At 40.7% G+C, this 22,408-nt stretch overlaps 7 non-coding genes across 7 annotated transcripts; 4 read left to right on the top strand and 3 right to left on the bottom strand.

Moving 5' to 3' along the window:
* The first annotated feature begins 4,082 nt into the window (after positions 1-4,082).
* TRNAF-GAA (transfer RNA phenylalanine (anticodon GAA)) lies at positions 4,083-4,155 on the top strand. The gene has a single exon. It is a non-coding gene; the product is annotated as a tRNA-Phe (tRNA).
* Positions 4,156-6,178: 2,023 nt separating this feature from the next.
* Positions 6,179-6,261, bottom strand: TRNAL-CAG (transfer RNA leucine (anticodon CAG)). The gene has a single exon. It is a non-coding gene; the product is annotated as a tRNA-Leu (tRNA).
* Positions 6,262-7,383: 1,122 nt separating this feature from the next.
* TRNAR-CCU (transfer RNA arginine (anticodon CCU)) lies at positions 7,384-7,456 on the top strand. Its single transcript has one exon. It is a non-coding gene; the product is annotated as a tRNA-Arg (tRNA).
* A 141-nt stretch (positions 7,457-7,597) lies between these two features.
* Positions 7,598-7,670, top strand: TRNAF-GAA (transfer RNA phenylalanine (anticodon GAA)). Its single transcript has one exon. It is a non-coding gene; the product is annotated as a tRNA-Phe (tRNA).
* A 2,536-nt stretch (positions 7,671-10,206) lies between these two features.
* Positions 10,207-10,279, top strand: TRNAF-GAA (transfer RNA phenylalanine (anticodon GAA)). Its single transcript has one exon. It is a non-coding gene; the product is annotated as a tRNA-Phe (tRNA).
* Positions 10,280-10,609: 330 nt separating this feature from the next.
* On the bottom strand, positions 10,610-10,692 carry TRNAL-CAG (transfer RNA leucine (anticodon CAG)). Its single transcript has one exon. It is a non-coding gene; the product is annotated as a tRNA-Leu (tRNA).
* Positions 10,693-20,597: 9,905 nt separating this feature from the next.
* TRNAF-GAA (transfer RNA phenylalanine (anticodon GAA)) lies at positions 20,598-20,670 on the bottom strand. Its single transcript has one exon. It is a non-coding gene; the product is annotated as a tRNA-Phe (tRNA).
* Between the last annotated feature and the right edge of the window lie 1,738 nt (positions 20,671-22,408).

The raw sequence follows: 22,408 nt of genomic DNA, 5'->3' as shown, positions 1-22,408 counted from the left end.
TGTTGTTGAATACTAGTATATAAGCTCTTATCTACATCCCAATTATCTTGACTTGCAATCTATTGTCAATAAACTCTTGTAGATGTTAGCAGTGAAAGAGTTAATATTAATAGCAAAGAAACTTCTCGCACTTCACTCAAGCACTGCAAGCTGAAAAAGCTCACTTTAGTGAGTGTTAAGGTGCGTACACACTTCCAATTTTTATCGTTCAAAACGAACGACGAACGATCGTTTGGGCAAAAAATCGTTCGTAAAAAGTAACCAACGACGCCGACGAACGAGGAAAGTCGTTGGAAACGAACGACCGGACCGGCGGATCGGATTGGACGACGATCGTTGAACATCGTTTGTGTGTACGGTCGTTCGTTGATCGTCCATGATCTGAGCATGCGTAATGAACGAACGTTCGTTCACTTTCCTGTCGTGCACATAGTTCCTCTATCGCTCAAACGATCGTATCTATTGTGTGTACAATATCTACGAACGATCGTGTCGTTATCTCTATGTGCAGGATCGGTGGTATACGATCGTTCGTAGATATCGTGCAGGATCGTTCGTCGTTCGTTTTCCAACGATAATAATTGGAAGTGTGTACGTAGCTTTAGACTGCAGATCCAAAAGTCCATGGTTCAATCCTGGGTTTCAGCAGAGCCATTTAACAGCAAAATGTAGATCAGCAGAGTTTACATTGGATAAGAATTCATATATAAAGTCTATGAAATGATATATTAGAGGATGATTTCATATATGCAAATACATCAAACAAAAATACTGAATATTTAGCATAAAGACTGAAAATTCTATCAAATACAATTACAAGAAAATAGTGAACATTGATAGTTTATTGAAAAAGAGCAGCCTGTGGTGCATTTACTTACCTTCCCTACTCCTAACTGTTGTGTTGATCCCTACTGTATCTTGGTGGCTATCCATGCCACATGTCCCTTTGGTGGTCTACACAGGCACATACATAGCTGGAGCCATGGTCCGAGGCTTTTCCCCATGCTGCCCTGCAAAAAGTGATACAATTTTGTTGCATAGAAATGTGTTGTTTATTTTGTAGGCCTGTAATTCCTAGGATTAACTCCAGGGCATGATAATTATATTTATTTATTATATTATAACCATAAATTATATTATAATATATAATTATAAATAATAATTATAAACAATAATGAAATATTTGACCACAACAATGTAATTTATAAAAAAAAACAATATCCAAAAATTTTCACTGAAATTTGTCCAAACAAGGGTGCAATAATATTGATACATAATAATATAAATTGAATGCAGATTTTAGAAAAAAATTAAAATTTTCTAGTAGACATCCTGGGTGTGGTAGATTTTAAAGCAGGGTGCTGCACAAAGCCCAACATCACAGTCAGGACAGTAGAACCTGGTTTCTTTGCGTTTCTTCCTTCCTCGGTCATCGGTCTTTGAGCAGCAAACCACGCACATCCTTGTAGGTGCCGCCTTTTTCTGGGTTGGTGGGATGTATTCAGTGAAGTGATGACCAGTCAGGCGTTCTGGGTTGACAACGGTGGAAGCACGACGTTCAGGTCTATTCATAGCCACTGATGGTGTTTGGTGGTTCTTAACTATGGATTCAGAAACTTGCAAAATGAAGTCTGAATGATTCACAGGCCTCTGACTATTTTTTTGTACAGAATGTAGGCATTCCATAGGCACTGCTCAACAAGATGCCTGAAAATCTTCTTGTAGTACTTCCTTTGCTGTTTCCTCATCACTGGGTAGAATGTCATGGCTTGGTCAGCTCTGTCGACACCTCCCATGGTGTTGTTGTAGTCAATCACCACCTGTGGCTTCATCACTTCTTTCCAAATTTTGTGTGTACCAGAACGGTGGAGGCATCATGGACTGTACTCATCAGGCACACATCTTTCTTGTCACGCCATCTTAGGGCCATCATTTTGCCTTTCTGCCAGGCAACAATTTCTCCTGTCTTCAGCTTCCCTTTTGCAAACAGTGCTGGCAGGTTGCGCCGGTTAGCCCTAACAGTTCCATACGCATCTGTTCCGTGTTTTAGACTCATAAAGCTCAGGAGAGGTGTAGAAATTGTCAGTTGTGACACAATAGCCCTGACCTAGCAATGGCTCAATGAGGGATAGCACTGAAGATGTTGCCAATCCATAATGGCTGTATCTGGGGTTGAACTGTGTCCCTTTTCCAGTGTACAGTACCGTATTCAAAATGTAGCCAGATGAGGATTCGCACAGCATATACGTTTTCACGCCAAATCGTGCCCTCTTTGACGCATTGTACTGCACCCAGCTGAGCCTCCCCTTGTAAGCCATTGGACTTTCGTCAATACTGATGTCTCTTTCTGGCACATAGATCTCCTGGAAAGTTTTTAAAATCATTTGAGAAAATTCTCAAATTTTCATCAGTTTTGGTGCAGGATGGGTAGTCTTACCAAATTCTTCATTGTTTGCGAAGTGCAGGTACTTCATGATGGGGGAAAATCGGTATTCTGGCATGACTGTGCCAAAGAATGGAGTGGCAATCATTTTGTTCTTGGACCAGTACCACTTCTGCATGTGTTTGCCCACAACTCCCTGTAGGATCACCAAGACCAAAAACAGCCAAATGTCATCCTTGGTCACAGGTTCCCACTTTCTGCTTCTTGCAAACCTCAGGTGTGGAGCACCTTGTTGTTGTCCAGTGTACCTGCAAAAACAAAATAAAAAAGGTATTTTAGGATATGTTGTTTTATAGTGTGGTGAAGGTTGCAAGTCATATTGTTAAGGGGATTTCCTATTGATCCCAGACCAATATTTCCCTCTCTATCATGACCTCTGTTTTCAACGTGTTGGGAGCAGTGATTAACAAATACCCAGCTTAAGCATATATAGTTATATCCTGTCTCAAAACCTTATTATCACATCACAGTTTATATAGTCAGACAACAAGGTGGAAGACACTTAGTAGTTAGTCAGTAACAAGAAACTTAATTAACAACTTCGCTGAGCAAGATGTTTCAAGGTAAGAAGCTTCAAGGTAAGGATGGAGCAAATATTGACCTACTGATAAGAAGGATATAACTAGTTTCGACACAACTCAATTATCTGCAAAATATAGCAAAAACACAAAAACAACTTACATTCAAAACTCAGCAAAATTATATTCCTTACACATATGTTAACAAACATAGAGCAGCATACAAAGTTTGCATGAAAAAAAATAGCAAAAATGTAAAAAAATTAAAAAAGTTAGCAAACACAGAGCAGCATACACGTTTGCATAAAAAAGAAAAATTAGCAAAAAATTTCAAAAAGTTAGCAAACACAGAGCGGCTTACCTGTTTGTCTGCAACAATTTTTTTCGATAACTTCATTACTCAAAAACAAGTTCAGGTATGCCAGGGGGTCGTCACATTCAGCCTCAACTTTCATCCCGGTTGCGCCGCTGAATGGAAATCTTGGCAGTGCTGCCTGGTCTGCATCAAGGTCAATAGGGCACCATGTGCAAAAGTCCAGAATCGTTGCTCAGTTCACTTTCGCTGTCTAATGACAAATTTCCTGGTGAATCACTATCGTTCGATTCCACAAGTGACTCCAAATCGCTATCGCTGCTTTCAAGTTCCTCCAAAACAGCCTTTGGGCCAGCGAGATGCCTTTTGGATGCCATGTGGTCTCCAGAAATCAGTCAGGAACAATCAATGTCAAATACAAAGTGATGAAATGATACATTCAGGAAGTGATTTATAATTCATCAAAAGGTCAGATCAAGGTCAGGGCTAATAGTGGGCAAAATATAAATCAGGGCACTGGGCAATGATGTTTGGTCACTTGGCCACTCCCCCTAATTAAAAAACGCCCAAGCATCAGAGCGGGATTGTTCGATCGCCGCTGGATCGCGGGGCACACGTAAGAGGGGCTTTTATTCTTACCCTGAGTGTGACTAGTTGTTACCACTTTTTGTATTAAAAATCTACCCTGATTACTACTTAGGATTACCGCTAGGGTGGGTAAATGTCCTCTATTTAGTGTGCATGTAAAAACACAACAAACATGAAGTATAGATGGTAACATTCACACTTTTTGAAAAGTGGTAAACAGGCCGAAATAGCTCAGTTGGGAGAGCGTTAGACTGAAGATCTAAAGGTCCCTGGTACGATCCCGGGTTTCGGCAAGATGTTTTGAGTGGGGAAATAACAACTGATTACACATTTTTGAAATGTCAAAAAAAATTATTCAAAATGTTTTGGTGATAATTATGACTATTAATATTTTTAATAATAATAATAATAATAAACAGGATTTATACATCGCTAAATATTACGCAGCACTGTACATTAAATAGGGATAGTTAGGTCATAATTTTAAATGGAAGCCTACAAAACAAATTAAAAACAACACAAACACGTAAACATCAAACACACAAATTAATAAATATTTATAATAAAGTCTTTGAGAATACAAAAAGTTAACATTGTTAGCTAAGACAGAAAACCCCCGCAAAACATTCTGTGGTGCATTTACCTATCTGCATTTCTGTCTATTATGCTGACCCCTACCACCCTGGTGAATATACCCTACAGCATGTGCACCCCTTTGCTACTTTTTCCCCTTCTCAAAATTTCCCAGACTGCAATGCTTTCCATTTGAGTAACAGTGTGTTAAATGTTCACTACCCAGAGAAGGTTCTGCTGGTGATAAGATGATTTGCAATGTGATATGCTTGGAGTTGCAGGATATTAGTAGCACCCTGGACTCTGCAATTAAGTGCAAGTTTAACATGCCACGTGCCACTTAACTAACATTTTCTTGCCAGCTGTTTGTTGAAATTTATTAGAGTAGTGGATTATTGTGACTTTCTTTTTCTTTTCTATTTTTGTGATAATTAGTATATACCTGTTTGGAAAAGCATGCAACAATGCAGAAAAGCATTCTAAAGCAGTGGTCGCCAACCGGTGGTCTGCTAAAAAATTTTGGGGGGCTGCAGCTTTGGTAGGTGCACCCCTGAGCGGGGTCTTGATAAGAGCCCGCGTCCCCGTACAGTTTCTAGGATCAGGGAGGTGGGTGGGCTGTGTCTCTGGACACAACCCCCCCACTGTCCTATCGCAGGCTCAGATCTGCAATGGGAGAGTAGATGGGGTTAAGCAATCATGATGTCACTATGGGGGAGGTTCCTTCTCCTTTGAGTGACACTCGGCTCCCCGTGCATGCGCGGTCAGGAGCTGGTGATTTTAGTGGTCTGCGGGACCGAAAAGGTTGGCGACCACTGTTCTAAAGGACATTTCCAAATGTTCCTGTCCCAGTAGTGACTTTCTTGTGTAATAAAATAATGAAGATTCATCACCTCCTGCAGGAAGGAGGATAAGCAGGAAGATCAACGTAAAACAAGATCTGCTAATAGCTTATACTATTGGTATACTCATAGCCCCATTCCTTGGTCATGGCAGTGCCAGACCATGTCCTCTCCTTGATGAGTCAGTTTCTCATGTAGGATATACACAGGGTATGTGGCAATAGAGCCTGGTGAAAATCCTACACCCCTTGGACCCTTGCACCTTCCCCTATTCTCCAGTGCTTCGTGATTAGTATCAGTGTTTTAAATCTTTGTTCTTCTGATGAGCTCTCTCAGTGGTAGGAGCCAGTATGCTATGGGAATGCCAGCCCATGGACCAAGTGCCCCCTGGTAAATGTATTTACTTTCCCCACTCCTGTCCATTGTGTTACCTGCACCTACTGCATTCTTGGTAAAAATCCAACACCACATGTGTACCCACGCCGTACCCTGACTTTTTTTGGGGAATGAGGCATTTACATAACAATGATGTGCGCTCGCCATGGATAGTATGGCCCCCTCTTCTTTTTTTACGACTACACCCCTGGTTAAGATTCTGTGCCATATGTGTAGCCCAATAAAAATTTAGCACCACATGGGCACTCTTCCCCATCTCTTTTATAGTCAGAACTTTGTGTTGGAGAAGTAGCGTGTAAAATCTTAACTCCCTCGATGAACTTTGGCTGGTGACAGGAACCCAACAGAGATCATTGTATCTGATATTCTTGAAAGTGTAGGATATCAGTGCAGCCTCAAGTGAGTAAAGATTTAATCTCCTGCATCTAGGGTATACTTTCATTCCATCTGTTTTATTTTGGTAAAGGAATGCACGGTGCAGTACAGTTGCAAAATCCAAAATCATAGCTGTCAGAAGTGGGATTCGAACCCACGCCTCCAGAGGAGACTGCGACCTGAACGCAGCGCCTTAGACCGCTCGGCCATCCTGACAATGTTAGAAGGTAATCTAACTGCACAGAATACTCAATGTCATACTTACCCACTCTTCTCCAATTATCATCTACCACCATATATTCCATAATCCTTACCAGCACGACATCATACTCCCCACACTCATTTTTTGCACAAACTGCCCATTGTTATACCCAATCAGTAGATATCCAAAATTATAAAGTTGTCCCCATAACAAGAGGTGAAGTAAACCTTTGATTGTGGACACCTTTTCAGAGGACAACTCTCCTCATTGGGAGCTTTCATCTAACTTGTTGCATCTCCAGAACAAGAACATCCCCTTATTGTACACAGAATGGAAAGAAGGGAGACAACAACCTGAATGCCACCATACCTTTCATATTAAATGTTTTTACACCAGAATAGCTGAAAACTTTATATAGCTCAAATGGGAATGAGAGTTAAAGGTCTGAATAAATAAATAATAGAATCAGTGTTAATATTGCCATTTAATACCAAGTTATTGTATTGTTATGTTCTGCACTAAGCTTGGGGGAAGGAGGAGGGATATTGCTATACAATTAAAAAAAAAAAAATTTAGGTTCAGTTTTTTTTAAATTGCTTTAAGTTTTCTATAGTAAAAAATAGTGATGTTGGTGAGTATTTTCTTCCAATCAAGAGTTGTGTTAAATTTCTTCAAACCTTGTTAAGGGACAAACTGTAAAAAAATATTACTAGCCTATTGGTGGAAGGTTGTCTATGTTACCCAAATGTTTGCAAAACAAAGATGTTTCCAATACTGAGGTCACCCTCCTAAATTAGATAGCTTTGGACCCTTTAGGCCTGCTAGGCTTTTTTGGCATGAATGGAAATCCTCCTGTCACCTGTTTATTACAATAAAAGTCAATGGCCTTAATGCTTATTTGTTTATTTGGTCTGCTAAATCTTTCTGTCATTAAGGATATTGTGTGCAAGGCTATGAATTCCTCCTGTCTGGAGGCATCTCAATTGCATAGGATATGTTATAGTTTATTATGTTCAGTGGAAAATACATGAATTCAAATATCCTGAAAAAATATGTTGACCATTGAGAATACAATATTATGGCCAAGGTTATGAGCATTCAGTTGTGATAAACCATTGTGACCACCCAACCACCAAGCCCCAGTGGCCTAATGGATAAGGCACTGGCCTCCTAAGCCAGGGATTGTGGGTTCGAGTCCCATCTGGGGTGATAATTAACTTTATAAAAATAATTTATTTCAACCTTTGAAATAAGCATCAAACTTTAATGTCGTTGAATACTAATACATAACCTCTTATCCACATCCCAATTATTAGCAAAGAAACCTCCTACTTTGTCCAAGAAAAGCAAGTTGAAATAGCTCAGTTGGGAGAGTGTTAGACTGAAAATCTAAAGGTCCCTGGTTCAATCCTGGATTTCAGCATAGCCGTTAACAGGAAAATGTATAATAATTCAATATATAAAGCATATGAAATGATATATTAGAGGATGATTTCATATATACACTTACAAATACGTCAAAAAAAAACTAAACATTTGGCATAAAGGCTGGGAATTCTATAAAATAAAATACAATTACAAGAAAATAGTGGACATTAATAGTTTATTGTAAAAGAGAAGCATGTGGTGCATTTACTTACCTTCCCTACTCCTAACTGTTGTGTTGGTCCCTATTGTATCCTAGTGGCTATGCATGCCACATGTCCCTTTGGTGGTTTACACAGGCACTGGATGGTGTGGAAAATGGCTGCAGGTGCCTGCACATACAAGGCTGGAGCCATAGTCAGAGGCTTTGCCCCATCCATCCCTGCTCTCTAGTGCCCCTTGTGCATGAGTAGTTGGGGATGGAGCAGTGGGTGGAGAGCAAGCTGTGACCCACGGGTGGGTAAACTCATTACTCTTCCTACCATGGTCCCTTTTTAACAAGGAGGGGGGTGGGGCAAGCAGAAAGTATATTATTGTCTCTTTGCTATCTCAGCACATGGCTGTTTCATATTATAATCAGCTGGTAGGTAGGTGGTCTGCATTTTTAGCTATTAATTATTTGTTTTTAATTTAAATTATTAATTATTTTGTTCTGTGTTCTGGGTCTGTGTTGTGGGTCTTTTTCTAAGTTGTTGGATGTGAGATTAATAGCTCATTCCATCCAAGATGTAAAAAAGTCCAAATATGCATGCTCCTAGGAGCCTATGCAATTTTTTTTTTGCATAGAAATGTGTTGTTTATATTGTAGGCCTGTAATTCTTAGGATTAACTCCAGGGTATGATAATTATATTTATTTATTATATTATATTTATAAATTATAATATAATAAATAAATCTAAATAATAATTATAAAAAATAATGAAATAATTGACCACAACAATATAATTTATAAAAAAAAAAAAAATCATCAAAACATTTTCACTGAAATTTGTCCAAACAAGGGTGCAATATTATTGATAAATATTAATAAAAATTAAATGCAGATTTTAGAAAAAAAAATAATTACGTTTTTAGTAGACATCCCGGGTGTGGTAGATTTTGAAGCAGGGTGCTGCCCAAAGTCCAACATCACAGTCAGGACAGTAGAACCTGGTTTCTTTGCGTTTCTTCCTTCCTCGGTCATCGGTCTTTGAGCGGCAAACCACGCACATCCTTGTAGGTGCCGCCTTTGTCTGGGTTGGTGGGATGTATTCAGTGAAGTGACGACCGGTCAGGCGTTCTGGGTTGACAACGGTGGAAGCACGATGTCCAGGTCTATTCATAGCCACTGATGGTGTTTGGTGGTTCTTGACTATTGATTTGGAAACTTGCAAAATGAAGTCTGAATGATTCACAGGCCTCTGACTATCTGACTGACTTTTTGTACAGAATGTAGGCATTCCATAGGTACTGCTAAACAAGATGCCTGAAAATCTTCTTGTAGTACATCCTTTGCTGTTTCCTCATCGCTGGGTAGAATGTCATGGCTTGGTCAGCTCTGTCGACACCTCCCATGGTGTTGTTGTAGTCAATCACCACCGGTGGCTTCATCACTTCTTTCCCACGTTTTGTGTGTACCAGAACGGTGGAGGCATCATGGACAGTACTCATCAGATGTCTCTGTCTGGCACATAGGTTTCCTGGAAATTTTTTAGAATCATTTGAGCAATTTCCCAAATTTTCTTCAGTTTTTGTGCAGGATGGGTAGTCTCATCAAATTCTTCATTGTTTGCAAAGTGCAGGCGCTTCATGATGAGGGAAAATCGGTATTCTGGCAGGACTGTGCCAAAGAATGGAATGGCAAGCATTTTATTCTTGGACCAGTACCACTTCTGCATGGGTCCCACAAAGGGACTACAAATCGCTATCGCTGCTTTCAAGTTCCTCCAGCAATCAGTAACAATAAAGGTCAAAGACAAAGTGATGAAATGATACATTCAGAAGTGATTTATAAGTCATCAAAAGGTCAGATCAAGGTCAGGGCTAATAGTGGGCAAAATATAAGCATCACATCTTCCAGGTAATGCGAGCAGCAATAGTAAATCTGGGGGTAATGCCAGCGGGAAATCCCCGCTGGCATTACCCCCGGAATTTACTATTGCTTCTCCCATCAGCAGTTAGATGTTAGAAGCAGAAATCGTGCATTGTGCATTGCAACTAACTGCTGATGCAAGCAGCGGTGTGGCCGGGACAAAGGTACACATTACAGGGTAATACATTACAGGGTAATCTGCTTTTAAATTTCCCGCCCGGCCACGCCCCCAATACAAAAATGCCCCAGCATCAGAGCGGGCTCGTTCGATCGCTGCTGGATCGTGGGGCGCAGGTAAGAGGGGCTTTTGTTCTTACCCTAAGTATGACTCGGGGTTACCGCTTTTTGTATTAAAAATCCACCCCGAGTCACATTACCGCTAAGGGGGTTAAATGTCCTCTTTTTACATGAAGTAAAATATGAAGTACAGATGGTAACATCCACACTTTTTGAGAGAGAAAAGCCTAAATAGCTCAGTTGGGAGAGCGTTAGACTGAAGATCTAAAGGTCCCTGGTTCGATCCCGGGTTTCGGCAAAGTCTTTTAACAGAAAATTAAGATCAGCAGAATTACCACTGGATAACAATGTTTTATACTCATATAAATAAATACAAGATCCTATGAAATCTTCCACAAAAACCTAATATTTAAAGTGAAAACTTTCATAAATAAGTTACATGAAACAAAAAAAAAGAACATTTTAGCTAAGAAAAAGCGTTCTGTGGTGCATTTACCCACCTTGAGGTCTCACCTTCTGAGGTCCATAGATGTGATAAGATGGCTGTAAAGTGAATTTTTTACATGCAGGTTTTTGAAATTTGTGTGGGTATAAAAATCCATGCTATAAAGTTGCATTAAAATAACACTGTCAGAAGTGGGATTCGAACCCACGCCTCCAGGGGAGACTGCGACCTGAACGCAGCGCCTTAGACCGCTCGGCCATCCTGACATCGATATAATAGACTTTACCTGCCAATTTTCCATTACTAGTAATACCATCTATACAGGATCTTTTACCCACCCGTTACCCGTAATTACAACTATAAATCAATGAACTTGATGGTCATTTTTGGTTGCATATTTGGTCCCAGAGGGTTTCCAGTTATATCTGCATTTTTTAGTGGCTTGGAAAGGAAAAAGTGTTTTTTTTGTTGTTTTTACCTGCTTTTTGGTGGTCTAAAGCAGTGGTCCCCAAACTTTCCGGACCTACGGACCACCAAACTTACGGACTCTGGACTGCGCATGCATTGGGAGCTGTGTGTCGCCTAAAGGGAAAAAAATTTCACACAGAGTGACGTCATGATGCCAGAACCCGCCCACTCTCCCATTGCAGGTCTGAGCCTGTGTGTCTCTGGCCTCAGGCCTTGAGCCTGCAATACATACGGGGTACATGGTCCGCTGGTCTGGCCAGTGTGCCCTCAAAAGTGTCCTCCGCAGACCGCAAGTTGGGGACCGCTAAGAATCTGCTGTAGGGAAGATCAACTCCACTAGAGAGGCCATTCAAGGGCGAAGAAACTTCTCCTTCCCCACCAAACAAAAGTAGATATTTTCCGACATTCAAAAAAGTATACATAACCTTTCCCTTCATGGAGCGAATGGGTGAAACCCGATCACAAATGCTCTCCTTTTAACAGGTTTTCAAAATAATATCCTGTAAATCAGAAAGATACGGAATTCTGGGATTCACACTCAGTTGTACAAAAAAAAAAACAAGGGTGTTTCTTCTCCAACACAAAATAAATCAAGTAAGAGAATGGGCTCTGCTGTTTTCAAGAACTCCAAAGGTTGCCGCAAGGGAATGCTTGAGGATATTATGTCTGATGAATTCCTGCATCTCAATAGTTCCTTGGGCCAGATGGTATCACTGAAAAAAGAGATCTTCCTTCCATTACCAATATGGAGGGATCTGTTATGGTGGACATTGACACAGAATCTGTCCAAAGGGATTGTCATTAACACAGGAAAGTTAAACAACCTGACTACAGATGCAAGTTTAACAGGCTGGGGAGCCCATTGCGACAAATACCAGGCTCAGGGCCAATGGATGGTTCCATCGACAACCGGATCCAACCTGCTGGAATTGATGACCGCATGAAAGGAGCTGAAAGCATTCTCAAATCTTCTAGTGCACAAGAGAGTGAAGATCTTGATGGACAATAAGACGGTGGCAGCGTGTATAGCAAAACAGGGAGGAACAAGAAGCCCCGTTTGCTTCAGATAGGATCAGTTATTTTTTATGGGCGGAGCGACACCTTCTGAGCCTCTGTATGGCCTATCTTCCGGTTGTACAGAATCAACCAAGCAACACATTAAGCAAATTCTTCCCAGATCCCACAGAGTAGGCTTTGAACCCCAAATACCTACAACCGATCTTGCAAAGATGGTGGACTCCAGTATTCAGCCTAATGGTGTCTCCACACAATGCTTAAGTCCCAATTTTTTTGTACGAGATTCCATTGCAAACAAGCATTGGCACAGGAAGCTTTTTCCATCAGTTGGGATTTCTCGGTTCTTTATGTGTTCCCATCAATACCATTACTTTTGAAGGTCCTTTTACAATCAAAAGGGAAGTGAATCTGGTGATAGTATTTCTCCTACATTGGCTAAGAAGACCATGGTTTTCTTTAGTAATCCAGATGTTAGCGGCTCTTACTTGGCCCCCACTGAATCAAGAAGATTTGTTGATTTAGGAAATTTGGAACAATCCTGAACCTTTTACTTGGAAACTGACTGCCTTTCTATTGAAAGGAACAGGTATCGAGCACCAGGGGTGTCATCAAGAGTCGCTGAAACACTCTTTAAAATAAGTAAGCCAACAACTAACAGGACGTATTTTGGCATATGGTAAAAAATTTCACATATGGCACAAGAAGCATGATTCTCTCCAACAGAACCTTCCCCTGCTCAAGTGTTCAAATCCTAAGGCTACGGCAACACATGCAATAATTATCATTAGAAACGAATGACTAACGACCGATCCTCTGATAATTGTTAACAAAAATGTGCACAATGACTGGCCAATGACGCCGATGAATGGAACTGGAAACAAATAACTGTCCCAGCAGATCTGATTGGGCAACGATTGTTCACTATCTATTGGGTGTACAGTGTTCAGTGATCGTGGATTGTTCTGTGATACATTTTCTCCAGTACACGACACTTCTTGCATTGTTCAAATCTATCAAATCGCATCTAGTGTGTGTGCATCATTGATGAAATATATTGGAATGATCGTATCATTACAGCATGTACAAAGTTGTGCACAATACGATTGTTAAAAATATTTGTGAATATTCGTTGATCGGCCGTTAATCCTTCATTTTTTTTTTAACCACAATTATTGCACGTGTGTACGTAGCCTAAAAACCAGCCGTAGATAAAGGCCTTAGTTACAGTACCATAAAAGTACAGGTGTCTGCACTGTCAATATTAATAGCAGGATGGTGGACAGATAACGTACTAATTCAACAACTCGTGAAAGTGGCGATCAAGATTAGACCACCCCTTAGATCCTTATTCCCAACATGGGTATTGCTGCTGTTACTTAACGTTCCTGGTGGTCTAATTATATCAGTATTTTTATGCCAAAAGCAGTATATTGTTTTGAATAGAAATTTGTTGATTAATATTGTAGGCCTGTAATTCTTAGGAATAACTCCCGGTTATGATAAAGTTTGAAACACAACTCATAAATTATAATATAATAAATAATTATAAATAATAATTATGAAAAATAATGAAATAATATAATAATAAATTTAATTAAAAAATTTAATTAAATCAAAAACACTAAAATTTGTCCAAACAAGGGTGCAATATTATTGATAAATTTAAATTAAATGTCTAGTAGACATCCCAGGTATGGTACATTTTAGAACATGGAGCTGCACAAAGTGCAACGTCACAATAATGACATTAAAACCTGGATTCTTTTCTGATCTTCCTTCCACTGTCATCTCTCTTTGATCAACAAACCACACACATCCTTGTGGGTGCTGCTTTTTTCTCGGGTTGGTGGGAGGTACTTCATGAAGTAACGACCAGTCAAGCGTTCGGGGATGACAATGGCAACAGCACAACGTCCAGGTCTATTCACAGCCATTGATGGTGTTTGGTGGTTCTTGAAAATACTTCGTAATAAGTGTTGGTTCTTGCCTTGAATTATGTAGAGCCATCTCTATGTTAATTATACTAAAACAGGGTCTGTAGGTAGAAGAGAAAGAAAGAGGTTTGAGGCTCAAAAGTTTTGTGCAGAAAAGTTAATTGTGTATTTTTCTATTCACAGTTAGTACATACATAATTGTACAATATAGGTGTTTCACCATATATCCTGTATCCTGTTAATGTCACAGGGTTTGGATATTTCTCCTAGACATAAATTTACTAACACCATACAATATACAGTTAGGTCCATAAATATTTGGACAGAGACAACTTTTTTCTAATGTTGGTTCTGTACATTACCACAATTCATTTTAAATGAAACAACTCAGATGCGGTTGAACTGCAGACTTTCAGCTTTAATTCAGTGGGTTGAACAAAAATATTGCATAAAAATGTGAGGAACTAAAGCCTTTTTTTACACAATCACTTCATTTCAGGGGCTCAAAAGTATTTGGACAAAAGAAAAAGCTGAAAATAAAATGTTCATTTCTAATACTTGGTTGAAAACCCTTTGCTGACAATGACAGCCTGTAGTTTTGAACTCATGGACATGACCAGATGCTGCGTTTCCTCCTTTTTAATGCTCTGCCAGGCCTTTACTGCAGCGGCTTTCAGTTGCTGTTTGTTTGTGGGCCTTTCTGTCCGAAGTTTAGTCTCCAACAAGTGAAATGCTCAATTGGGTTCAGATCAGGTGACTGACATGGCCATTCAAGAATATTCCACTTCTTTGCTTTAATAAACTCCTGGGTTGCTTTGACTGTATGTTTTGGGTCATTGTTCATCTGTACTATGAATCGTCTCCCAATCAATGTGACTGCATTTAGCTGGATTTGAGCAGACAGTATGTCTCTGAACACCTCAGAATTCATTTGGCTGCTTCTGTCCTCTGTCAAATCATGCAGCCAGACTCATCCATCCTTCCCTCCGCTCCTCCTCCACTGCATCTCTTTGTAGTTCTCTTCATTGGCTTCCATTTCACCTTAGAATCAAATTTAAGCTCCTGTGCTTTGCCTTCAAATCCCTCCACAGTTATTGTCCCACTTACATTTCTGACATGGTTAAAAAATACTCCCCCTGCCGCTCTCTCCGCTCCTCCAATGACCTACTAATGACTTCCTCACTCATAACCTCATCACACGCACGGATACAAGACTTCTCTAGAGCTGCTCCAACTCTCTGGAATGGTCTTCCTCGTCCTATTCGGCTTGCTCCTACTTTCTGCTCATTTAAAAGAGCGCTCAAAACCCATTTTTTCAAACTTGCCTACCCATCCTCTTCTGTCAATTGAGACCACCACTACTTCCCACCACTACATATCTCCCATCCTATTGTGTGTGAAATTCCCCCACCTACTAGATTGTAAGCTCTTCGGGGCAGGGTCCTCTCCTCCTGTATCACTGTCTGTATTAGTCTGTCATTTGCAATCCCTATTTAATGTACAGCGCTGCGTAATATGTTGGCGCTATATAAATCCTGTTTATTAATAATAATAATAATAATAATAATAATAATAATGGATAAACACTAGTGTCCCGGTGCCACTGACAGCCATGCACGCCCAAGCCATCACACTGCCTCCACCATGTTTTACAGATGATGTGGTATGGTTTGGATTATGAGCTGTTCCATGTCTTCTCCATACTTTTTTCTTGCCATCATTCTGGTACAGGTTGATCTTGGCTGCATGGAGAGCTCCTTTGACCGCATGATGTCTGTTCACAGCAAAATCTTCCACATACAAGCACCCCCCCCTCAAATCAACTCCAGGCCTTTTATCTGCCTAATTATTAATGACATAACAAAGGAATTGCCCACACCAGCCCATGAAATAGCCTGTGAGTCAATTGTCAAATTACTTTTGAGCCCCTGAAATTAAGTTATCGTGTAAAAAAAAGGCTTTAGTTCCTCACATTTTTGTGCAATCTTTTTGTTCAGCCCACTGAAGCTGAAAGTCTGCAGTTCAACCGCATCTGAGTTGTTTAATTTAAAATTGTGGTAATGTACAGAACCAAAATTAGAAAAAAAGTTGTCTCTGTCTAAATATTTGTGGACCTAACTGTAGGTTAGTTGCAAACAAATAGGACCTGTTAAGGTCACGTATTTCCCGACGCTGTATTTTTTTGAGAGTAGATAATCCATCTAGTTTCCCCTTTGGTAAAACTTCTCCAAAGGGAATCTAGATGGATCATCAACCTCCAAGCTACTACTAAACCAGGCCTTAATGATTTTGTTAGCTTCAAACCTTTCCTTTAACTATAAGTCCAAAACACCCTAAAGCATCATACAATTTCTTCTTTTCCATATTTCTTATCCATATCTCATGTGTATATTTTTGTGAACTTGATGTCTCATTGTTCACCTAAAGGTCATTACCATAGGTGAACATCCCTTTCAATAACATGACACAAAAATGAAATGAACTGTAAAACTAAAAATATTTTGGTTTTCACAGCTAAATAATATGCTGCACATACAGAGAAAATATGCGTTTTCACTGGTAAACACTATACTGCACATATGGTAATAATTAGCAACTTGTGGGGGACCCGGCGCCACAGGCCCCATGGTTAATGCACGGAGTGTTCTTCACATACACTCCTTGCCCGACCGGCTTCTTCTCCTCCGTGCGACCCTTCCCATTTGGGCGGGATGCCTCTCTGTCAAGGAGAGACGTAGGTCTCTCTGTTGACAGAGATGGAGTCTCTGCAATGTCACAGGGATCCTGATCCTGATTGGCTGGGTGGGATGCACAGAAAGGTAAATATAAGGGACTAGGCTTCAAATGGCTAGGGAATGGTCACCCCTTACAGACACCCTATTCTAGCCCTAAGTCCTGACAGTATGAATATCCCCTGATAGTGGGAATACTCATACACGGGAACCTAGGCCCTAGTAGCCCTGCATAGACCTAGGAGTAGTGACTGGGCTTGGGACTGAATATCAACCGCATAGCATGAAGTGTGAGGCCAGACTAAATGGAGTATACCATACAGAAACCAGTAAAACCAAAGAGACAGTCAGATAACCTCACATGCAGCTTGTCTCACAGATCTTCTAACTTTAGTCACGGAAGGGACCGTGACACTTCTAAACCTGGAAGCCATACCTATATTAGGCGGGCTCCAAACACAAACAGTGCTTTGGCTGCACGGATTTAATACACAGCCATATAGGCTGTTGGTTCCTTTCTAAAGCAAACATCCACCTTGATGAGGATATACATACTTGTCTGGTAAGCATCCTGATCCCAAAGAGATCCTATAATATACTTTAGTCAATTCAACATTTTAAACCCCATATCATCTTTTTTATTATAGATGGGGATTATCGCTGTACTGCTACAGTTCTATTCTTCCAGTGACAAACAAAAATATACAATATCTAAACCCAGGTCCTCATTCAGGTTCTTTGCAATAATCATCATAAATAATATTACTAAATTATTTAGATCCAATCCACCAATTCTTTGGCTTGCACATACTTAATCAGTAGGTACCCTCAGTAATACTTTAATATCTTAGTATTTGACACCCTATTTATTCATATATATCCTATTACTTATATAACAGTATGCACTAAATTCTTTTTACTAGCATGCAGCTCGAAACTGCTCCCTTTATTCCTTTGCCTAGACCTCATTTCAACTAAACTTAAGTAAACCATTGCTTTATCCCCTTGAGTTGTTCTGGTACAACCAGCACTACACCAATATTGAGTTATCAAGACATCAGATATGAAAGTATGAAATATGAAGTTGATTGTTCAACATGATTTATATGTAATAGATGTTGATGTATCATGATTGGATATTTAATTGAGGGTTAGCCCTAATACTATAATAATATTTTTCTATCACTTTAGCAATTAATAGAAAAGACCAATCCACCTATTTCACTAAGATGTTACTAACATGATTATCTTTAATCTGACATATATGTTATTATAGCGCAACAATATTATTGTAATGCAACTAGAAGAATAATAACCTTAGCTAAATATCCCAACAAACATCTAATCAGAATATTTTCATACCAAACTGTAATCTCTGATATTATATTTCTATCTGTACTATATAGAAAACATACAACTTCTGCAACAACACACCCCTGAGGAAGCCTATAATCGGCAAATTGTGTCTGGAAATACGTGACCTTAACAGGTCCCATTTATTTGCAACTAACCTATTTTGTATGGTGTTAGCAAGTTTATGTCTAGAAGAAATATCCAAATCCTGTGACATTAATAGGTTACAGGATATATGGTGAAAAACCTATATTGTATAGTTATGTATGTACTAACTGTGAATAGAAAAATAATAATGAAAAACGCAAGAGGCAGGAAGGCCCACTATTTCCGTCGAGAATCGCAGCTGGGAGCGATTAATTTGCTCCCAGGATGCACAGCAAAGCCCAGTAGCCCAATCAGGGAAGATCTGAGCACAGGCATATATACAGGGAAGGAGAGAGGGGTTAGTCACTCCATCTTGTGTTCTGTGTGAAGGATAGAAGCAAGGAAAGACGTGGATTGTGACAGGGACAGGTTAGGAGCCTTCTGTATATCTGTATGTATAGAGATATTGCAGTTTTTGATGCTACCTGTTCCTATTTACCAAGGAAGCCAGTTTGCTACTGAAAAATTTCTGTCCTACTCTACTCTAATAAAAAATTCTGTACTACTCTAAAAAAATACAGTTATTTCAGTCTGATACCTCTTACTATTTGCCAAAAAAACCCGTTTGCTACATAGGAATTTCTGTCCTACTCTAAAAAAAATATGGATTTTTCAGTGTTTGCTACCTCTTGTTATTTACCAAAGAAGACCGTTTGGGAAAAAAATGCTGTCCTACTATATAAAAAATACATATATTTCAGTGTTTGATACCTCTTGCTATTTACCAAAGAACACTGCTAAGTAAAAAAAATTTCTGTCTTATTATGTAAAAAATACAGATATTTCAGTGTTTGATACATCTTGCTATTTACCAAAGAAGCCAGTTTGGTACAGGTGCATTTTTGCCTGAATAAGTAAAAGATGAGCGGTACACGCAGGGGAAAGCGTGGCATTGGGCGACCTGCCGCATCTGGCAGGTGGCATACTCCCCAGGAGTCCGCCATTGTAGAACAGCAGCAGCAGCAAACTGTTGTAGGCAGCAGCACAAGTTGCCAAACAGGTCTGAGATGTGTGCGAAGCACCAGTACACTGGTAGATGTATTGAGAGGGCAGAATACAATCATACAGTCACATCATGTGGAGAGTATTGTGGACTGGGTCTCAGGGGCCTCAAGTGCAGCAGGGGCCTCTTCTTCTGCATCCTGTGCCACAGGCATAAGAGAGGAGAGGCCAAATCACATTTGGGTACAACATTCCTGCTTTCTCACATGTGCAAGAACCACAAACCAAAGTGGGAGCAGTACTTGCGTTCTCTTGAAGGAGGTGCAACCACGTACTCCTCTCTTCTTCCACCTATTTTGACTCCTTCCCCACCTCCAACTGTCATTGCTATTACATCTAAAAAGGTTGGTGCCAGCCAGACTTGTAGCGGCGATGAGGTATCAGCTTCTGCCCGCAGGTTTTCATGGCGTCAGACTACGTTTGTCGCCACAAGATGGGTACTCCAGTGACCCCTTCAGCTCCTCTAGCTCCCAGTGCCTTCAGCCCACTCTACCAAAGTTCTGCACAAGGCATCAGGCTATGGGCCCAACCAACAAAAGAGTCATCCAACTAAATTCACATCTAGCCAAACTATAGGCTTTGCAACTTCTGCCGTACAGCATTGTGGACTCTGCTTCCTTCCGTGACCTGATGGCCTGTGCCGAGCGGAGGTGGAATATACGAATCAGGGATTACTTCTTCCACACAGCTGTTCCTAATTTACATGCACATGTAATGGAAAACCTCTCCGGGGCATTGGCATTCTTGGGGACCAGCCAAATCCACATTACCATGGACAACTGGACAACCAGGCACAGAGTGGGACGCTACCTGTCCTTCACCGCTTACTGGGTGGCCTCCTCCTCCTTCATTCCTTCTACTGTCAACCACTCTCTTTTTGAAACTCCTCCTGAAAGGCCAGTAACGGAGGGCACTGTGGCGTGGCACGCCACTATGGCTCCCTTTAACAGACGTGTTGCCATTCAGTGCTGAAACTGGTGTCCTTGGGGGAGAAAAATCACATCGCCAGAGAACTCTTGTCCGCTTTACACAGAGAGGTTGAGGCTTGGCTGACGCCCTCCCGGCTCACAAGAGACAACGGGGCTAACCTTGTGACCGCGCTGCGCATGGGCTGCAAAACACATGCCTGTCCTTCTTTGTGCACATACAGAACTTGGTGGTTCAGAAGTTACTCCGCATGTACTCAGAACTTACTGAGACAGGCTTGCTCCATCTACAGCCATGTACGCCGATCCCCTACTGCCGCCGCAGCGCTTAGCAAAATCAATGCGCCAACAGAGGCTGCCACTGCATGGACTCATTTGTGACACTGTGACTAGATGGAACTCCACCCTGCACATGCTCCAGCGTCCCATTACTTGGTCAGCGTGGTGCATGGAGGCAGCGGGGCCCTTTGTGCAGCCACACAACTGAGCTATTTTACCAGTAACCAGTGGCTGCAGATGAAGACTCTCTGCAAGGTACTGGCCCCCTTTGAACAGGCCGTTTACTGATCTATATCTTTCTGTCAAAAAGCATTGCCGAAACCCGCGATTAAACAAGGGACCTTTAGATCTTCAGTCTAACGCTCTCCCAACTGAGCTATTTTGGCAAGTAGGGGTCAGGAGGTGAAAATGTTTTCACTGCTAGAATATTGTTTTTCTCACTCAATGCATATTATTGACTCAATATTTATGTTTGGGATTTTGCTAATATAGCTATAAGGCTGGGTCTACACTGACAGTTTCTAAAAAACATGTAAACATTCCTACTGCAATTATATGCGTTTATATGCACTTTTACTAGCGTTTTAAAGTGTGCTTTTAAACCGTTGGAAAACGTCTATGCCGCGATTTTCCCACGTTTTCTCGCGTTTTTACAGCATTAACATTTCAAGCATTTATAAACGCGGGAAGACGCCCCCATTGAAATCAATGAACGCATTTATCCGCGTTAACCTACTTTAACCCCCCCCATTTTAATTCTTCAAATGTTGCATTGAGCGTTATATATAACGTTCAAATACGTGCCTCAAGGAAACGTCCTGGTGTAGATTGGGAATTTCAGACATGGGCTTTTAAAGCCTCTGGTTAAACGCTGGGGAAAACGTCCGTGTAGACTAAGCTTAACAAGTTTTGAATTTTAGAACCACTAGATTTAAATTTGAAAAGTTAACCATTGAAAAACGAACTGAAGAACAATTACATGATAATAGGAAAGTAGATAAAATAACAAGATATGTTAAAATAGTATCAGTATTGAGCAGAATCCAAGCTAAATGCTGTGATTCGAATGTTGAAAGCTGCTTTTATAAAGTTAGTTATCACTCCAGATGGAACTCCAAACCACAATCCCTGGCTTAGGAGGAAAGTGCCTTAACTATTAGGCCACTGGGACTTCATGTTCATCTTGTGTTAGCAGCCACCACCAGGAGGTTTGCTTTATCAGTTGCTAGCAGTGCAAGTAATGCTGAATCTTCATTCCTTTACTACACAGGACAGTTAATACGGAGAGGAGAACATTTGGAAATGCCCTAGAGAAGGTGGATAGCCCAAGGGGTAACACTGAGATCTGGAAATAAAAGCCAGTCCTTAAAAAGAAAATGTACTTGTGGAAACTTCTTCCACCAGAATGGGTACTGTGTCCATTAGGCCACTTGGGCTAGATAACAGTGGTATAGATCAGTGTTTCTCAACCAGGGTTGCTCCAGAGGCTTCTGGCGGTTCCTGGAGTAAAAAGCAGTTTGTGCCTCTCCGGTCAGTTACCACTGACACCAGTGATCTTTTGGGCTATCTGTAAGGGTGTATTACAAAAAACAGCTCCAATCGTGGGACTTTTAAGGCATAGTTAAGGCATATGTTGTTGATTGGGGATGTGGCATTGTGTAAGGTGTCCCGTTCTACAATTAATGATGCAGCGGAAACTGGTCGGAGGCTACTAACTGCCAAGAATTCTTGTACGTGAGCCGGTAGCAAAAGGTCATCCAAAGAAATGATGGATTGTGACTTCGTCTTACCACATAGGAAAGGCAGTGAATGAAGTTTTTAACATCCCACATTTTAAAATTGGTCATAAAGTTAGATAATTATGACTTTTTGTTGTATATAAGTGACTGAAAAGTGATGCTGTAAGGCATTAAAAGCGGTGCTGTCAGAAGTGGGATTCGCATCCACACCTCCAGAGGAGACTTCGACCTGAACGCAGCGCCTTAGACCGCTCGGCCATCCTGACTACCACCTGAGGCAGCCCTGCCCACCACGTGCCAGATACTCCTAGTGCCACTATTGGGAATATTTTTGAACTTCCCTGGGAGAGTCTGGTATGGTTTGTACCCAGTGGTGAGAAACACA

The sequence above is a fragment of the Pyxicephalus adspersus genome, chromosome 11, assembly GCF_032062135.1.
Source record: "Pyxicephalus adspersus chromosome 11, UCB_Pads_2.0, whole genome shotgun sequence".
In the NCBI taxonomy this organism is placed as follows: domain Eukaryota; kingdom Metazoa; phylum Chordata; class Amphibia; order Anura; family Pyxicephalidae; genus Pyxicephalus; species Pyxicephalus adspersus.
Note: the sequence above shows the minus strand (reverse complement) of the source record. Positions and strands in the feature narration are given on the sequence as shown.